This window comes from Chamaea fasciata, unplaced genomic scaffold (assembly GCF_029207755.1).
Source record: "Chamaea fasciata isolate MVZ Bird 193981 ecotype frontalis unplaced genomic scaffold, bChaFas1.0.hap1 SCAF_11, whole genome shotgun sequence".
NCBI classification, from domain to species: Eukaryota; Metazoa; Chordata; class Aves; order Passeriformes; family Sylviidae; genus Chamaea; species Chamaea fasciata.
This window is the reverse complement of record NW_027094096.1, coordinates 10,399,328-10,417,624: the sequence shown is the minus strand read 5'-3', so window position 1 is coordinate 10,417,624 and position 18,297 is coordinate 10,399,328. Positions and strand designations below refer to the sequence as shown.

General features: G+C 40.2%; 2 long non-coding RNA genes across 2 annotated transcripts in view; one reads left to right on the top strand and one right to left on the bottom strand.

The window, feature by feature from the left end:
* Positions 1-4,297, top strand: part of LOC136295009 (uncharacterized) — a 174,931-nt gene extending 170,634 nt beyond the window's left edge. Inside the window, exon 6 of the long non-coding RNA XR_010722580.1 lies at positions 162-4,297. This is a non-coding gene — a long non-coding RNA (uncharacterized lncRNA). The remainder of the gene's footprint in view (positions 1-161) is intronic.
* Positions 1-18,297, bottom strand: part of LOC136295010 (uncharacterized) — a 91,960-nt gene that overhangs the window by 9,821 nt on the left and 63,842 nt on the right. Inside the window, exons 3-5 of the long non-coding RNA XR_010722584.1 lie at positions 10,094-10,202; positions 6,574-6,692; positions 2,219-2,289 (exon numbers count right to left, since the gene is read on the bottom strand). This is a non-coding gene — a long non-coding RNA (uncharacterized lncRNA). The remainder of the gene's footprint in view (positions 1-2,218; positions 2,290-6,573; positions 6,693-10,093; positions 10,203-18,297) is intronic.

The window sequence follows — 18,297 nt, the reverse complement described above, 5'->3', positions numbered from 1 at the left end:
CCCCTAAAATGCTGAATTGAATGCAGATGGAAAAAAAAACCCTCAAAACAAAGACATTTTTGATTTTGGAGCCTTCTTATTAATTTGTCTTTTTTTTTTTTTTTTTTTTTTTTTTTTTTTTTTTTTTTTTTTTGTAATTTTTGATTTATTTTGCTTACTAGAGCCTTTAGTCCAAGAGGTACATTTGAATGCAGCTTTGAAGGGAATTTGGCTCAGTGCTGTAAGGCAGGCTTGGGAAGAGCCTGGTCTTAATATAGACACAAAGCACAGTGCATGAATTGGCTTCCTGGATCCCACTGAAGCACAACCTGAACTTTGCCTTGTGGAGTAGTAAACTTGAAGAGCACAATGGAAACTTTCACCAGAACCAGGGCTGCAAAGGATCTGCTGTATCTCACCCTTTTACAGCAGTAAACAGGCTCTGGGGAAGGTCACCTACCTACACCAGCCTTGCCTCTGTCTTAGACTGCACACCTTTGTGTGGAGTCACTTACGAGTTATCTTTCTGTGAGGAGAGGATAGTCTGGCTGTTTCATGCCTCAGGCAGTTGGAAAACTATTCAAACTGCATTGGATATCACCAAAGCTGATTGAAAAATAACATTTTATATTTGTACGTTGTGTCTCAGACTTCATGGTACGGTCTGACTAAGACTGAGGTGTTTGGAAGGTTTGTACTGCAGCCTTGTTTAATAATATAATCCAGAGCTGGATTCTGGACATCAGTATGAGACTGATGGCAGCAGCCCCTGGCCAGGGAAGTGCCATAGTTCAGCAGACTGCTTAGGGAGCTGTCGATTGTCCCAGCAGGAAAACCATCTCCTCCTATAGTGCAGAGCAGCAGAGCATTACAGAATGCCAGTTCTTGCAAGAATTTCTGGATTAGCAGCACCGTGCAGCACTTTCTGCATCCTAGAAAGCTTAAGATGCTGAGGACATAAAAGGTCATTAAAGGACTACCCCAGCATAGGCCCAGCCATTTCTGCTTCATTTCTGGTTGACATTAGTCCAGTCTGTTCTTAAAACCCTGGAGACAAAGCACCTCCATAGCTTCACAAAGAGCAAGCTGTGCCTGGGCTGGTTCCTAGCATTACAAAGCTTTTCCTAATAATGTCCAGTACCATTCTTTCTTGCTGTCAATTATGCTGTTTTCGCTTCTTTTCTGCCAAGCTAATTCCTTCATTTTTATACCAGCCTTTTCTGTGTGTGCAGACTGTTATCCCAGGTATCTCTTCTGTGCAGTAATTATCTCTAATTATTCAATCTTACCTTTTAAGTTGTGTTTTCTAGATTTTTGGTTCTTCTCAGAGCTCCATCTAACAGCAGTCTGTCCTGTCACTTAACAACTCTCTGGAAGCCATGTGCTCAACACTGAACCCTGGTACTTTAGCTGAAGCCTTACCCTGGTTATGGCTCTTTCAGTCCCTCTTGCAGGGCTGCTTTCACCAGACATGCCAATGAGTGCTTTCAACATTTGTAAGTAGCTGAGGCTACTTATAATTAAATTAATTGCTTGATATAATTAAATAATTACTTGAGGCTGAAGTGATGCTAAGAGAAGCCAGACATTCATCTGGCATAAAACTGATGCAATGTCTCAATGTCTCTAAATAATACTGACTTACGTTATCCGAGCACAGTGAACAGGTTTACCAATGCCCTGGCATCACAACACCTGAGCCTCCTGAGCTGTTTCACTGCAGGTGCTGCTTCTGCCAACTGCATCTGTGTCTCAATCTGAAGCTGCTTCACTGTTGTGATGGACATAAACCCCCAGTGCATGAATGATGCATGTTTGCATAATTAATACCAATTGTTTAACCAGAAGCATTTGCTGCATGAAGTGTTAAAATCATATTACATCCAAATACTGCTGTGTTTTTCTGGTTTATGGACACTAGTGTTTAAAACTCCAAAATATTGTAATTAATTATTTAAGTTCTGTTAAAATGTATAAGCAGTGCGTTGTATTCAAAATGCCATCAGCTTGATCAACTCTAAAATTGAGAAACGTGTTTGGCTGATTTAAGGCATCACAAGATGATCATAATGTTATTGCAATTAACAATGTAATTAAGATTTACAGGTTGCATAATTCATTTCACATGTATAACAATTGAAATTTAATTGATAAAACTTAAGTGAGCTAATTAGCAGCATTTTCAGAACCAAAAATGTTTCAACAATGAAATTTGGATAATATCTTTTTCCTTTCTTACCATTCTTTGCTGGATTGTTATTCTGCTTCCACATTTTCAGGTTTCCAGACCTTCTTTTTTGTTGTACTTTACTGTAGGGGAAAAGAATGAAGTTTTTAAAAATTGCATATCTTTAGCTGATAAGCCATATTATTCCATTTTAAATTGTTCTTCTTTTACCCACAGTGGCTGTTGTACTTGCTGCTGCATGTTCTTATCTACACTTTGGTCATATATTCATTTAAGTCATTGTGTAGCAGAAAGCATGTTATATTCATGGATTTGTAAGATTGAACAGTTTTGGAGACTGCTGCAGTCTCATTTATGACAATGTAACTTAGTTGCAGGCTCAGCTGAAGCCTTTCAAAATGGAATGGATCAAGCAATAATTCTTATTAGAGAACGTTTTACTAAAATCAGGCAACACCTTTTTCTGTTACTATTACTGAACATGTAAGCAATAGCATGAAGCAGTAGAGCTCCGTTGTTTTAATGATTTCCCAGTTTTATTTAAATGTATTGGTAGATCCCCTACCTTGATGTTGAGATGAAAAAAGACAGCTTTGATGGATACTTACTCACAAGGGAGATTAAAGGGCTTAAAATCTGGTCCCGGTCTAAAAGGTGACAGGGTAGATCATTCCATGTAATCAAAACAGATAAGAGATGGCAGTGATTATTGTAACTGCTCCTACTGCTGTACCCAAAGTCCTTCAGTAGAATCACTCTTCTGAACACTATTACTATTTTGCACTGGCTTTGTTACTAATACTCAATGCAAGAAAACAACCCTGCAGGTGTTTTTCAACTTTGACATTTACTCATTGTCATGGAACTTTTGCAGGTCACACCTCACTGTGTGAGCGGGTTGAGGAACTGCTGGAAAAACAGATCTTTTTATTTTTATAGTTGAAGAAGTCCTCAATGCATAAAAGGACACAGCTTACAGGATTGGGCTGTCAGACAGCAGCTCATGACTTGCATTATGTTATATTGACAATGTCTTGGCAAATAAGACGCTGACAAATCGTTTTGCAATGAAAGCATAAACTATACAGAATATTGTGCAAAGCAGGCAATAGAAGGAGACACCCTCCAGTCTCCAAGGACTTGCATTTTTTCATTGCTTACCATACTTTTTCTAATATCTGTGCTGATGCAGTGTCTCATTTGAGAAGTGGGATTTTTTTTCCCTTCTGCCTCATGCAAAGCACCCATCCAGCCCCTGAGCCCAACAGCCCTTGTGTTTGTCAGGTGATGCAAAGGGAGCCCAGACTGCTGCATTACAGAGGCCAGAAGCTTTTGTAGGGGCTAACATCAGAGACTGAAAGATTTTAGGTATTCAAAGGGGTAATGTCAAGGAAGATTCCGGTTAGACCTTAGGTCCCCAGAAGTGCAGGTGGATACATTTTATCTAGATGTTATGGACTACCCATCCTGGTTTTAACAAAAACTTAAAATTAAGAATAAAAAAATAAAATAAAATAAATCTCCTACAAAACCCCACCATCATTAAGTTAAAAGCAAAGGCAACATGCAAATTTGGTTCACTGCTGCGAATGCAGAGGGTCTCTCGCAGCCCCTTCCATTGCTGCTTTTGGGGTCAGATCTTAAACTGATGCTGAATTCCTTACATCTGGGTGGACTCAGCATGGTTCATTGGTACTGATTTGTGTTTGCCTCCCTTTGGTAGGAGTGGGGATTTAACTGCTTAACAGCCCTGATACTCAACAATGCTCTGTCAATCTTGTGTTTATCAAAATTTCAGACAAAGTGATGTTTTTAAAACAAACTTAGAGATAGATTAAGAACAATAATTATTAGATGTGGCTGAGTTTCACAGTTCAGCCATTCTGGAAAGATGTTTTTAAAGAAATTTAGGTGTGTGGCACCAATTTACTGTGCAGAGAAAGATGGATTTTTTTTTGATTTCTGTCTTTCAAAAACAAGCAGAAAGTGGGGAAAAATATATTTTCTTTAACTTGTTAAAATCTGTAATTAAATAAGCTTTCCACTAAGATAACATATGGAAAACACTGATTGTGAACAAAAAATAAACCTAGAAAGACCTGAATTAGTGAAAAGGGATACAAAGAAGGAAGAAGCCTATAAATAAATGTTATAATAGAAATCACTGTAACACAACACCATCATTTCTGTTATATTTTTCTGCTCTAATGAAGCCCTATTACATATTTCTGTGGCCTCCTCTTTGATGAGTTCTTTGGTATTCCGTGCTGCAATAAGCAGTCATCTGAAATACCTGTGGGACTGGCCTCTCCCAAGACAGCCAGTGGGGATTGTTCCCTAACTACTGATTTTTACCATTTCAGTGGCACAAAGGATTCTGTGTTTTGACAGGAAAATCCTTATAACTCTAAAATGAATTAACTATTCATCCAATCATAAAATGACATCATGAAAGCAGCTCTTTTGCTGATATGTGGTGACTATAGAGTTGCTTGACATTATTCTGCTAACACAATTTGACTGGATATATGTTTTGACATCCAGACAACAGGGACACTGATGGAAACTGATGGACCCAATGTCAAAAGAAAAAAAGTTGGCTGCAGGAGGACACCCAGAAAATTAATAGGAGGATTGCAAAAAACCCCTTTCCTACAGGGCAAAGTCAATAAAGTGAGGACTGAATAAAATCCCCCCAAAAGAAAGAAAAGGCACAGAAGGAAAAACTAATCCTTATAAAAATAGCAGAGAGATTCTGAGGGGAGTTTTGGAGCTCAGTAGATGCAGGCTGAGGAATAATTATTTTGAACCTAAATAGTTGACATTCAGTATTCATATTTTTGTTTCTCCCACAGCCTTCAAAAATAACTGTGTTGATACTGTAGAGAACCTCATTATTTGAGAATCCTTTATATTGTTCACACTTTTAGTCTCTTCCTTAATTTCCACCATAATTATGTTCCAGAATACCGTGAACAAAATGCCATCCACAGGAGGACTAGAATTTTTAGACATTTTTGGGGGGACATTTCAATTTAGAAGCCAAGACCTTTTCTTACTTCCATCAAGAGCCTTTGTAAGCAGTTCTGCTTGCACATTTATAAAGTGTATTTATATATAATTTTAAAAATCTCCAAGATTAAAAAGGAAAATATCCAGTTTTGGAATCAGCCAGAAAGATTATCCTTCAGATATTTTGACCATTCTGAATTGAACATTTGTATCTATTATAGATTGGTCACTTTTCCCTGTCATTGAGTGACATGAGTCATAGGTAAAGGACTTGTTACAGGGCTCAAGGCAGAACTGTGTTAAATAATGCATTGCCAAGAATCCACTATTTGCGCAGTCAACAAACTCCTTTTCTCCAAGTAAATGATAACATTTACATATTTTGCCACCTGCTGACATCATGTCTCCTTTTGCACTGACTCCAGTATCAGACTATTTCTAATGCCAGTCAGAGAGACTTCATCATTCTAATTTTTGGAGTAGTCTCTGAAGTCCCTGAGCAGCAGATTTCAGAAACTGTGAGACTGGTATAGCGAATATAATTATGTATTTACTGTTCTCTTATATTCTCCTGTAGGCCTCTAGTGTTGGCTACTGTTTGATACAGGACACATATTTGCAAAATGGAACTTTGACTTGCTCCAGAAGGATCATTCCTATTGTTCTGTGCAAAAAAACCACACCAAACCAAAACAACCCTACAAAGAAGCCTCGTTTAAACAGTCATCCAAAATACTAAATGACAAGAAACTATTCTATTACTAAGAAATGATACTTAGATCAAAATACTGAAAATCAATAAAAAGGAAAAAATAAGTTTTGTGAAAGTTACTTGGCTTCATTTTCTGTAGTTCTTGGCTAGAACATTTCCATTGATGGAGTTGCTAAGTGCATTCTATTTACAAATATAAACACTTGATTTTGATCAGCAAAAATGCATCAGCACACTTGAACAGTGTCAATGATGACATAATTACACTCACAATTTCCTCTCTGTAATGATTTTTAAATGTCAGCAGTCATTTTTTGTCTAATTGTAGCCTTCATGTCAGCACTTCCTCTTAAAACAGCATGTTCCTCTCTGCTGGAATTTCACACCTCTCCACTCACTCACTCACTTCACCAGTGAAGATAATGAAGATGATAAAGAGCTCCAGGATATTTTCACTCCTGTGCTGCTTTACCATTTAACATCAAGCAGGCAGAATGAGGACTTTTATACTTTTTAAGTAGAGTTTGATCAGTTAAGCCATAAAAGATTATTTAATTTTAATGAACAAATCAAAAAGTAGTTTTCATTTTTTTCAGACCCCCAGCTGGTGCTTTGCTAATAACCTGCTAAAAAGCTGGGGCTTGTGATAAAAACATTCTCACACATCTAGGCCTGAACTTACTGGAGGAGAAGTGCCAGCCCTTGATCACTTCAGTGTTCAACACAGTGCAAAGCAGGTGAAGCTTGCTCTTCAAATGCAGCCTGGTTGGAGATATTATCACTACCATCTCTCGCAATGACCTAGAAAGTGGCAGTTCAAATGTTATTTTGCATGGCTCCAGGCCCCAGAGCCCACAGCATAACAAATAGGTGCTCCTCAGAGCTCTCTTCCTCCTCCCACAGATCACAGACCACATCATCAAGTGTATGGATCTCGTGCAGCAGACAGGAATCTCTGCACTGAGGTTAGCAGCAAACATTTTCCACTCATCTGAACATATGCTGGGACTGGAAAGAGGGGCCAAGGAGGCCCTCCTTCAATCCAATTTGCTTACAGCTCATCTTCAGCTCTCTGATGATGCTCAACTGTAGGGTTTAGGAGATAAAGCTTATCATTTGCTGGCCCATTTAGTATTAGAACAGGTGAAAAGCCAGAAAGAATTCACACTGTGTAATCAAATCATGAAATAAGGTTGAGACGTCTGATAAAAAAAGAATACAATTGAGTATCTCTAATTACAAATACACACATACAATGACATATCAACTAGTTATTTGTCTGAATAGGTCCCTGAAAGCTATAAGAATAAAAAATGAATAAATTGAATAAACACAGGTGAGGGGGTGGGAGTGGGTTTTCTACAGCCCATGGTAACACTCATTATGTGTCTCTGTGACACTGCCATGGCATGTAACTCCTCCATACCCAAATGTCTGTGTACACACAGGCATGTGGGGACAATGTACAGATTCGTACAACACAAATGCAGACCTGGGTCTCTGTGGTTTATGCTGCATTTTGTGCCCTGCACTTTGAATTTTCTTTTTTGGCTAAATTGGTGTCTCTGAAATCTTTTGGAGCTCTTGGAAGGGGCAGGGGTTTTTTAACAACTGCATCCTATGCACTTGTGAGATGTGTGGATGCATCGAGACAATCCGAAAAGAGATGCTCCTGCCCCCCAATGCAGAGGGATGCCCCCAAGGAAACAAAGCAAAACAAAGACACCAACAGCCAAGCAACCAAGAGCAAAAGAAACCAGTCTTTGAGTACTCCTAGGTGATTATGAGTGCTCAAGACAGAGGAAGACCTGCCATGGGGAACATGGTGTGTGTAGCTAGCTTGCCTGTGCCCACTCTTGAGAGAACAGGAGTCAAAATCTAAAAACACTAAAAGCTGAAAGATTATGTATGAGACGAACCTAGAACACAGAGGCACTGCTCTAAAACTTTCTTTCACCCCTACCCCTTTCTTTCCCAATACCAAAGAGAAAAGTAGACAATATTAAAATTAGTTTTAAATTGGGTGTAATATGCTCATGGTCAAGTCAGCTATACAGGAGTGTTAATGGAGGGTGGGGTTTTTTTTTTTTGTTTGGGTTTTTTTTTTTTTTTTTTTTTTTTTTTTTTAGTTTATTGCCGAGTCTCTCTTTCAGCTGGAGCTGAAACCCCAGCTTTTTAATGAACTACCAAAGGCAAAATGCATATTACACCCACCCACCCACCGCATTTGAACATGAGGAAATTTGCAAAGGGAAAGGGGAAATGGAGTTTTCTGTTTCAATGGACCAAAGGTATTGGAATATTGATGTTGCACATAGGAATTGAGCTTATGTTTTATATTACAGTCAAGCATTCCTGTAGCTTCAGACAAATAAATAAAGGCTGCTGAGAGAATGACACGCTGTTCATTTAGTGTCTAACAGTGTTCAGCCTGTAGGAGCACAGAAACATTCCCTATACTACCTGAAACAGGTTTATAGCCTTGTAAAAGAAGACTGTCACGGATTGTGCAGTTTGGCAGATTATTCATGACTCAGTCACTGCAAACAGAGCATTGGCTTCTGCTGTGTCTGAGGGTGCTTGACATCTCTTAAAGTCATGCCAAAACTATTGTAAGCTGGCCCCTCAGAAAACGAGGCACATTAAGTTAGAGACCACATCTGAAAACTTCAGTTGATTTGCTTCACATGAACTTGAATTGAACCTCAACCTTACAAAACAAGGCATATTAAAACATAAAGACAGCTGAGTGGTAACCATGACAACACTACTTCCAAAAAACCCAGAGGTATAGCCAACATTTATACATATATACTGCGAGGGATAATACATTCTTTTGTACACTTATTAATACCAGTTCATCCTGTGTGCATGACTTTTCATTGGCAAAACTGTACGTTACACAGGAATTTCCAGATATTAATTTACCTTTGATGGTTTTTGCTACTCTGATAAGGCCCATGCAAAATGAAACCAGTCAAAATGTTCCAAGCTTTAGGCTTGGGTGCAATATGGTCTCAAAATATTGCCTCAATTTTAAAAGTCTGTCTTGTGGCAAAATCTGTGCTGCAACTATGTGTTGCATTCCAGTGAGCTATAATATTAGTTGTTATATTTCTTTTATTTTTTAAATTGTGACAAAAAGAGTCACTTTTCTCATTGCTGTGTTTTAGAAAGATGAATGCCAAATTTTTTAACAGATTATTATGTTAAATGAACCTTTATTCCATCTAGATGTCTGCTGTTTTTCAGTCTTTGGACTAAAGGACGATTCTTTAGTTTGGGCTCTTGTCAGCAGTGATGTAAAGTGCTTTATGTCTCATTTTTATAACTGATTTCATCCCAACTAGGCTGCATTTTTAATCCCCTTTTCTCTAACTAAATTGAGGAATACAGCCCTTTCCATCAGTTTGGAGAGGAATATGTTTCATTTATTTTGAAATAGCCTGCCAAGGGCCATTTTCCTAAATGAGTATTTTCTAATCTTTAATTAGTATCACAAATACTTCTGCTGCCTGCACATTCTTCCAGTGAAAGGTTGTATAGAGTAGTCACTGCATGCTGCATGTCCTGTGGGACTGTGTGAGGAGCTACACACTCCCCTTTCACACAGTGAACAAAAGCTAAATTCTAGCCTTCTTTTCTTTCTTTTCCTTAGGTCTGAAATGCTAAAACTATAGGTGCAGTCCTGAGGGCTGAATACTGATGCTCTGACCTTCTTGGGTGGTACCAGGGTAAGGCTTGATCCAGGTCTGTGATTCTTCTGCTATCTCTTCTTTTGCAATTGCATTGCTTTTCTGACCTTTTATATATTTACTTCATAGCATAGATTCAGTGTTTACTGCTTCTTTGGGGACATAATGAATTGCAAACACAATGTCCTTTCCCCCAACAAGACCAGAGCAGAACTAGTTCAGTCGCTATCAACCACTACACATATATAATTTCTTATGTATTTTTATATGTGCATATATTTTTATAGATACATGAGATGCCGAACATTGACAATGTACTAACTTAGCCCGTTAATGAGTTGAGTATGTTTGTGGTATAGGCACTTCTATTACACAGCACACAGAAGCAATAGCAAAGGCAGCCTTAGAGTGCAAAAATCTCTACTCTGGTACTATTAATGCTTATCATTCTTAGCTCATCTGTGACAAGCTATGTTAGAGTTTTGCTAACTAGAACTGTAATCATACCTTTAAATCCACTCTTTCCTTTGGAAAAGAGATCTGGCTTGCATCTGGGCTGTCCTCAGTTGCTGTGCCTGCAGTCTCAGAACAGTGATTTCAGTGAGGTCCCTCCATCCTGCAGGGAGAACCCGGGGTTTGATTTGTCTTGACTTTCCCTGTTGGCTTCTCCCAGGCTAAAGCCAGAGCGTAAGCCGACACATAAGGAGTACGGATAAAATGGGTGCCAGGATTTGACTGTAAACTGCTGCCCAAATTAGCACAATGGTATAGTTACTATTAAAACAAATTTCCCAGTGTTGCAAAGAGACCTCCAAAAGTTGAATTTGTGAAGGTCTCATGGTCTTAAGCACAGGGATCTATTTCTTGCCTTTTCAAAATACAGAGCTTGAAAATGAAAACTTTCATTGACCTTCCCTATTCCAGGGTTCACTTGCCTATTCCAGGGTTCATGTAGTTTACATTGTATTAATTCTCAGATAAAAGGTATGGTTATGTAAGCATCAGTTATGAGTGACGGCTGCAGTGACGGTGGCATCCACCCCCTGTTGAGTTTTTTTGGTCTAAACTTTCCTTTCCTTAGTGTGTGGAACCTTGTTCCCCTTTAAGGGACAGTAGGAATATGTAATCCAAAATATCCATCTCCATCTGGATGCTCCCTTCCTTTCTTCATCCAGCACTTATTGCATGAATGCTACTGTAAAGGTACCGTGAGACAGTGCTAAGGGCAAAACCACAGTTCATTAATTGTTGTAGGAATGAGAAATGAAAGAGCAGTGACACCCTGGAGGCATTAAGGACAGAAGAATCATGGCATGAGCAACAAAACTCTGTCAATCCCCTTGGTGCAACTCTCCCTCTGGCTTTTCATTCACCCTGGGCCCTGCTCTGAGGACATGAGCTCCCACCATGGTGGCAGCCCATGCCCACTCCTGGCACCATGTCCCCTGCCGTCATCCTCTGTGACCAATGGCCACTCAGGTTCTGGGCAGGCAGGAGCCAGCCTAGAATCAGCCGTAGCATGGCTGCATCTCTGGGTGTCACCTGCACTAAATGAAATGGCAAGCAAAGCCCTTCCATAGCTATCCCAGTGCCATCCTTTGTTCTTTAATGCAGTTGGCCCAAGAAAACTTGACATTAAGAGCAAGGTTAGCTGGAATTGATACTGCTGTGATGCTGTAAAATCTTTAGTGAAATGGGGTTTGTAGCTGCTAATAACCCCCTCTCCTGTCAGGCCAAACACCACCACCGCACTGCACAACCTGTGCCAAGTGTTACCAGCCCAGCTGTGCAGGGCATCACCATGCAAGGCTCTGTGCTGCTCACAGTGCCACACCGACCTGGCTGGGATCTACTCTAGCTGGGCTTGTGCAAAAATCCCAGCTCTCTGCAGTAAGATTTAAATTCTGGTTTGTAGAGAATATGGAGAAATGTTCTGTCTCACAGTCTGCTCTGAAATATTACTGCTTCCCCAAACGATTAAGGTCTTTAGAAGACAATCAACAAACTGACTTATTTCTCCTGTAAACGGGAAAAACACATCCCTTACTTCTGCAGAGGTTCCTAAATAAGGCACAGCTGGATGGCTGCCAGTAAAGCCTTAGTATAGTAGTTGGCTGGGGAACAAGGATGCCCTGGCAACCACGTGTTTGTTAGTGAGGATGCTGCATAATTTTTAACAAATGGTTGTGAGCTAAGGCTGGGGGTGGGGGTGTGGTGAGGAGGGAGATTTGCTTCCCAGAGATTTACACAGGAGCTGCTGCAGAGAAGGTAAGCACTCTCCATGGAAAGCAGTGCTGGAACTATGGAACCTTAGATGTTTAAGGCTAAACAGCCCTCATTTTGCAGGTGTACTTAACTCTTTCTTCTATCTGCTTGAAGCTACAAACGTGACAAGGTGCCTCATGATCACAGGACAGACCTAAGGGAAGATTACACAGGCTCCTTTTGAAAATAACAAAAATTAAAGCTTACAGAGAAAAAGGGTGAAAAAGCTGGGTTATGAACTGTGATTGGTTTGGGCTGCACTAACATGCTTGATCCCTGATTTACTTTCATAGCTTCAGTCTCCTCCTGTGTGCATCAGTGCTCTACTAATTAAGGAATAGTTACTATTTTAACATTGATACTGGTGGTTTTTCTTGTTCTCCTATAAAGCTAAGTCAGGTCACTTCCTGTATACTGAGAAAGAAAGGTAAGTTCTTTTCATACAATTAATACACAGGATTTGTTGATCTCAGCCTAGGGCAAAGGTCCCCAGGGTAAAACATTTTGTGCTTTCATAAATCTAAACTTCTGAGGAAGACAATGGTGCACAGACAAGTCTCTTAAATAAATCTGCAGAATAGCATAACAGTTGCAATTACTAACTGAGGCCTTGCAAGCATATTCATTAATTCTGCCCACTAATGACAGCCCAAAGCCCACAGCAGCTCTTTGTGAGGGCAGGTGAGTTCTGGTGACCTTGCACAAGTATTCAGCTGGTGGTTCCTCTTCCAAACCTTTGCACAACAGGAAAGGCCACTGCTAAGGAACAGATGTCACAAAAAGCTCCTGCTCATGGGGCTGGGGAACAAACTCAGGGGCATATCTCATGTATTTCACAAAGGTGGTGTAAATCTTACTATGTGATAGCATTAGTTTTAATATTTACAAAGTATTTTAAATTCCCAGAGAAATCATCGTGAAGCTGTTGTAGACATTATTATTCCTATTACTGTCAGGAGCAATATTGTGTTTTATAATTTACACAAACGCTAATATTGTTTTGTTTCTTAAGCGTACTTATGTGCTTTATAAAATGTCGTGTATTGTTCTCTGTGTCCTCTGATCCACAGGAACTTCATAATTATATGAAACACTGACATTTGGGGATTGGTTTTTACTGTCTTTTTCTCATACTGACTTCCATGGAGGATTTGATAATGGTATATGTGTGTGTTTGAATTAAACCCTTTAATGCTAGGGGAGGAGATCAGTTTGACACGGAATTCAACAGCTGTTGTTTCTTTAAAGAGAAAAGGCCTGCTGGATTTAAGTGTGTTTGAGTATATCTGGTTGACTGAACAGTTTCCTCAAGGAAGTATTCATTCAGTCAATGTCCTGAAGGGTTAAGAAAACAGAAACCCATAGTGTTACTGAGTTGTTGTTATGTATGTTGCCAAGGGAACTGTGGCTGGAATGTTTAAATGTGTTGTTTCTCCCCAAACCCACAGGAGTGGAGCTTGAGTGTCTTGGTGTGCCCTAATCCTCACAAATAGTTTCTGTGTGGTGGTGGGGGGGGGCTTATGGGGGTGATCAGACTAAATACTTGTAGTGACACTGGGTAACATTCCCACCATGCTGGACAGTGATCTTAGCATCGTACTTATCACTGAGGAGAATCACAACAAAAAAGAAGAAAAGGGAGTATATTAGAAGTCTCCTTTTTTTTGCTTCTCCCTGAACCCTTTGGATTTCTTTTAGTAATGCATATTATAGAAATTAATGATCTCCAAGGAAATCTCCTAAAGACTTTGGTAAGAGAAATCATGACATTGATTGATCTTGACTCAGATCTTTAGTATCGATATTGTTTTGTCTCACATGCCACTTAATTTGCTTCACTGGTGTAAAGCAGGAGGAACCTTTGATGCAAATGACCATTTCAACAGAAGAGGCAAATTTTAGCCTTGTTTCCATGTAAGGGCTGGGCTCTTGCACGGCAACAGATCAGTCTGCAGAAAGTCTCATCAAGCACTCCTTATTGCCAGATAATTGCTGTAAGAAAAATACCTAAATGTATCTGTAGAGGTCAACTGTGCCATAGGTATTTCAAGAAGCTGGGAACAACCCTTCCAAAACCTTCCACTGGGCCATCACTCCAAAATGTTCAGCCTATTCTACCACCATGGCTTTTTCATGGGTGGTTGGCAGCACTCAGTTGAGTCAAAACTAGCTGAGCAGCACTCAAGCCCCTGTTGAGTCAAACATTTTTCCAAGCACAAACTGACCCACACTTTGACTGATTTATGTATTTTTCCTGGTATGTGGGAGGATTTGCACTCAGGGGAATGTTTCCACTTTTGTGCTTGTACCCCCTTCTATCACTCAACATAAGGTTTTTAATATAGTCCAAGATAATTCTGTCTTAATATTCTTTTAACCAAGTCTAGTTGAAATAGATGTGGAGAACATGCACATGCTCCTTGCAACTGCCTCTCAAGTGCAAAAGCTCTCCCAAGGCACATTTTCTGAACACCTGATAATTCTAAGCAGGACCCACCTCTTGAGGTGGAGACATCCTGAGACAGAAGAAGGTCTCCAGCTGGTCAGTGTTGGGGCAGATGATAAACTTTTTATCCACAGAAGTCCCATGTACACATCTTTTTGTGAGGTTTCCTTTCTTTTTTTTTTCTTTTCTCAGTAGGAAGCCACTGATGTACAGACCAAGAAGCCTTTCTCTCTGCACCCAGATAAAACAGTGAGCTTAGGCTTCATCGTGTCCTAGAGTCCTCATCCTCCAGTTGTTCACACTGGGAGTCACCTGAACTGCAAAACACTGAAGACTGGTTCACAGTCAGGTCTTCTACCAAGTGATTTCAAAACTTCTTTGAAGATGTTAGATTTATAAAAGTTAGGAAACCAGACACAGTGATAGAATCCTGGGGAGTCAGTGTTTCCATTGGTGCTCAGAGGCCAAGTGTCCTATTTCCTCTAGGATCAGAATGAGCGGACAGTGCTAAAGCTTGGGAATGCTGACACCACACATTTCCCAGCTGTGATGAAATCTTATGATTTAAAATAAAAGAACAAAGAAATAAATGCCGAAGCTTGATCAGTGATTTCTGTCTCTTTTACTTCATGACTTTTGATATTGTGATGCTAAGAGGGATGACTGACAAGAATTAATTTTTTTGTTTATTCTATTACCTATTTTTGTGCTTTCCGAAACTCCTACACAAGTTAGTTTGACCAGGCATTTCTGCATAGTTCTGAAAGTTTTATGTAGGCCAGCACTGAGGTGCATTGGCAGGAGCTGAATGTGGTTTGCCTACAATCTTGTTGGCTCAGGTTTGTACTTCATCACCCAGATATACCTATGTTTTTATTTAAAATAGTCTCTTAGAAGTCTCTTTAGGTATTCTCAGGTCTTGTAAACTGAATGAAAAACAGAAGCTATGATGTGAGCTGAGTCCGCTATGTATAAGACAAAGAATCTATTAAAAACCCTATAAAAAGCAATGTAACCAAAGCCCTGCACTCCTCAGAAGAGTTAATCCTGCAATGGGTGCTAAACTAGAGAGCCCTAAGGATGGGGCACTCCTTACCTCTCTTCCTTTGCCATTTGCAACCACAAGGTGAGGACGAGCAAAAATCTGACTTTTCCCTTTTATTAGGTGGGGGAAATTTCTGTTTTGGCAGTGCTTCTTTTTGTCATTCACAGAGTTTGTTTTTCTCTTGATTTTTTTGGGCACTTTTTATTTCCTGTCAGAGGGTGGAGGAGAAAGCTGTTCTAGTCTGTAAGTTATGCGCCCCTTACAGTGCCCCTTAGTTACACAGCACAAGGAAAAGAGAAACAGAATCCATGGCACCGTGCAGAAATGCTGCACTATATAGTTTGCCCTGGTTAAAAATTTCCAGAAAGGGAATAACACAACGCTGTGGAGCTCCTGAATGTCTTTTGGCCCTGGTGCTGCAGAGGCGCAGGCATTTAGGGTTAACCTGAAACAGTGCTGGATTCTGGGCAAATTGGTTTTCAGATCTGAGCTGCACAAATCACAATTATTTCCTTTTTGAATTACCACAAGACTATCTCCTCCATACCTGAAATAAGTGGCAACTGGAGCCTTGAAAAGCAATACACAACAGCTGTGTGAGAATTTAATTTGATATCGCCACATGCCCCCATCTTCAGCCACCTTTTTTGATCTTTCTTCAAGCAACTTATAATATCTACAAAATAATGCTGAAACTACTGTATGTACAGATTTTTTGGTAGTATGTAATTCTATCATTTTTTGCCTTGTCTTCTCCACATGCAGGGAGATGTCAAACTGGCCAAGAAAGAGTGGTTATTTACATTTTTCAAAGCCTGCAGGAGGCAAGAGTTGCATTTTTGGGTTGAGTTTGGGATGGTCTCACTTTCTCTTCAGCACTTTTCCTGTAATTCACTTTATCTTCCTCTAAAATGTTTTGGTGAGGGAACATGAGCACTGAATCTAGTCAGGTCCTTACAGCTGCTGGGGTTTTCTGAATTCTCCCTCAGTGCATTCATGGCTAGTGGTGCCTAATGATAGAATGGCTCAAACCATTAGACTTAAAAAGCAGCTTACATGAAATTTGAATGTACACCTGTAGTTTGTGAATCTTGTGTCAGCTGCTTCTTCTTTGCTACTAATATTTGAACCTTGCACATTCCAGAGTTTCTATGCATATGTTTTAAAGATGCAAGACCAAACCCTTTATCTGTTTATGCCTGTTCTTAAAGCACCATGTGGACTTTAAAGCTACAAGGACTGCTCACAGCTAACTTTGTCTACTAGAGGCTGAGTCCATGCAAAACACTGGATGGTAGAGCAGGTTCTGGTTGTGCTCAAAATCAACTGCAAGTAGGAGGCATCAGGATTTTAATAATGTAAACAAGAAAAAAAGAGTCTATCCTTTAAAAGTGCACATTGGAATTACATGGTAGCTGAGAACAAGTTTCCACAGCAGATGTATTATGAACTAGGAGAAAACTCTTTCTGATTTGTTCTGATTTGTAAACAATAATGTTGTAAACTCTGAAATATGGTTTATCTGCTGTTCTACCTATTAATAACTTTCTATTATGTTTAATTGATTAGTTATTGGAAAAACACGGAGGCCAGCAGTCGTACAACGAACCAAACCTTTCAGCACATTCAGATGCAGGGGACGCTGGCACACATCTGCCTTTTCTGCCAACAGCAGAGCAGCAACAACAACCCCAGCAGAACCATGGCCTTTGCTCAGCCCCTGCACTTTTACACTAGGATTTACCCAGTTGATATAAAATGGTAGCTCAGGCAGTCCAAGTCATCACTACAGGGGGCCTCTATAGGGGAAAACACAGCCCCTAAACAGGCTTCCAGAGTCCCCCCCCTCAGGTTCCAAGAATGCGGTTTTAACCATCCCTAAGACAAACCCCCCACCAACTTTTACAGAGGCCACCCTCTGCTCACAAAACCTAGTCCCTTCCCTGAAGGCATTCAGGATCCTTTGAAATGGAAAATTTATGCTGTACTGAAATAGTTCATACTATAATAAACAACTAGTGCCATCATTCTGCTGGTATTCAGAGCACATTTAAACCTGAACCTCGAGTGAGGACTCCATTTGGGGTGGAAGGTGGTGCTGTGGGGAGGACAGGCAGCTCACCCCAAGAGTCTTCCATACTGCAGCAGGTTTTACTGCTTGTCCTCCCCCTGCCCCTGCAGTGAACAGCCCCCTTCTCCCTCCCCACATTTCCAGAAGGCACGGGGGCTTGTGGGGGATTATATAACTTATAGGTCAATTTGTTGTTTGGGCAGAAGAATGTGGTATGTTGGCCGAAGCTGTTTGTTTGCTTAAGTTCTCAGAGTTCAATGAGGTCATTTTCTCATCTTCCCTGTGTTTTCTGTATTTTCCACAGACCTGCCAGCCTCAAACAACACCCTCTTTCTTCGCATTAGAAATGGAAACACGTCCTCTGCAGGAATTTTCCACTTAATAGCTCCTGCTTTCCTACCGGGGGCCTCAGTGCACCACCACTGCAATGCTGTATTTCTTTCCACTGCAGTTTGACATTTTGCAGCCAGAACAAGGAACGGCATTCACTCCATCCTGATTTTTGAAAAACATAGCTCTATAGGCCCACAGAACGCACCCAGTGCAGCAACCACCAGAGGAAAATGGCAAAGGTATTTAAACATCATTACATGTCACTAAGACTATGACATTGTCTGGTAAAAATGCTCTTTTATACAGTTGCTTTTCCTTACTCCCCATTCCTCCCCCCTCCAACCTTTTATAGACACACACACAGACACCAAACCTCTGCCCTGCTCTCCCACCACCAGCCACTCTTTTGTTCTGCACTCTGTTGTAATTGTTTGCCTTTGTGAATTATTTCCTTTGCATAATATTTACAAACTGTGTATCAGGTCCTGACACTGCGAGGTGCAGAAATGCACATTGCAGATAATCTGAGCAGTAAACAAGGAGCCTGCTTT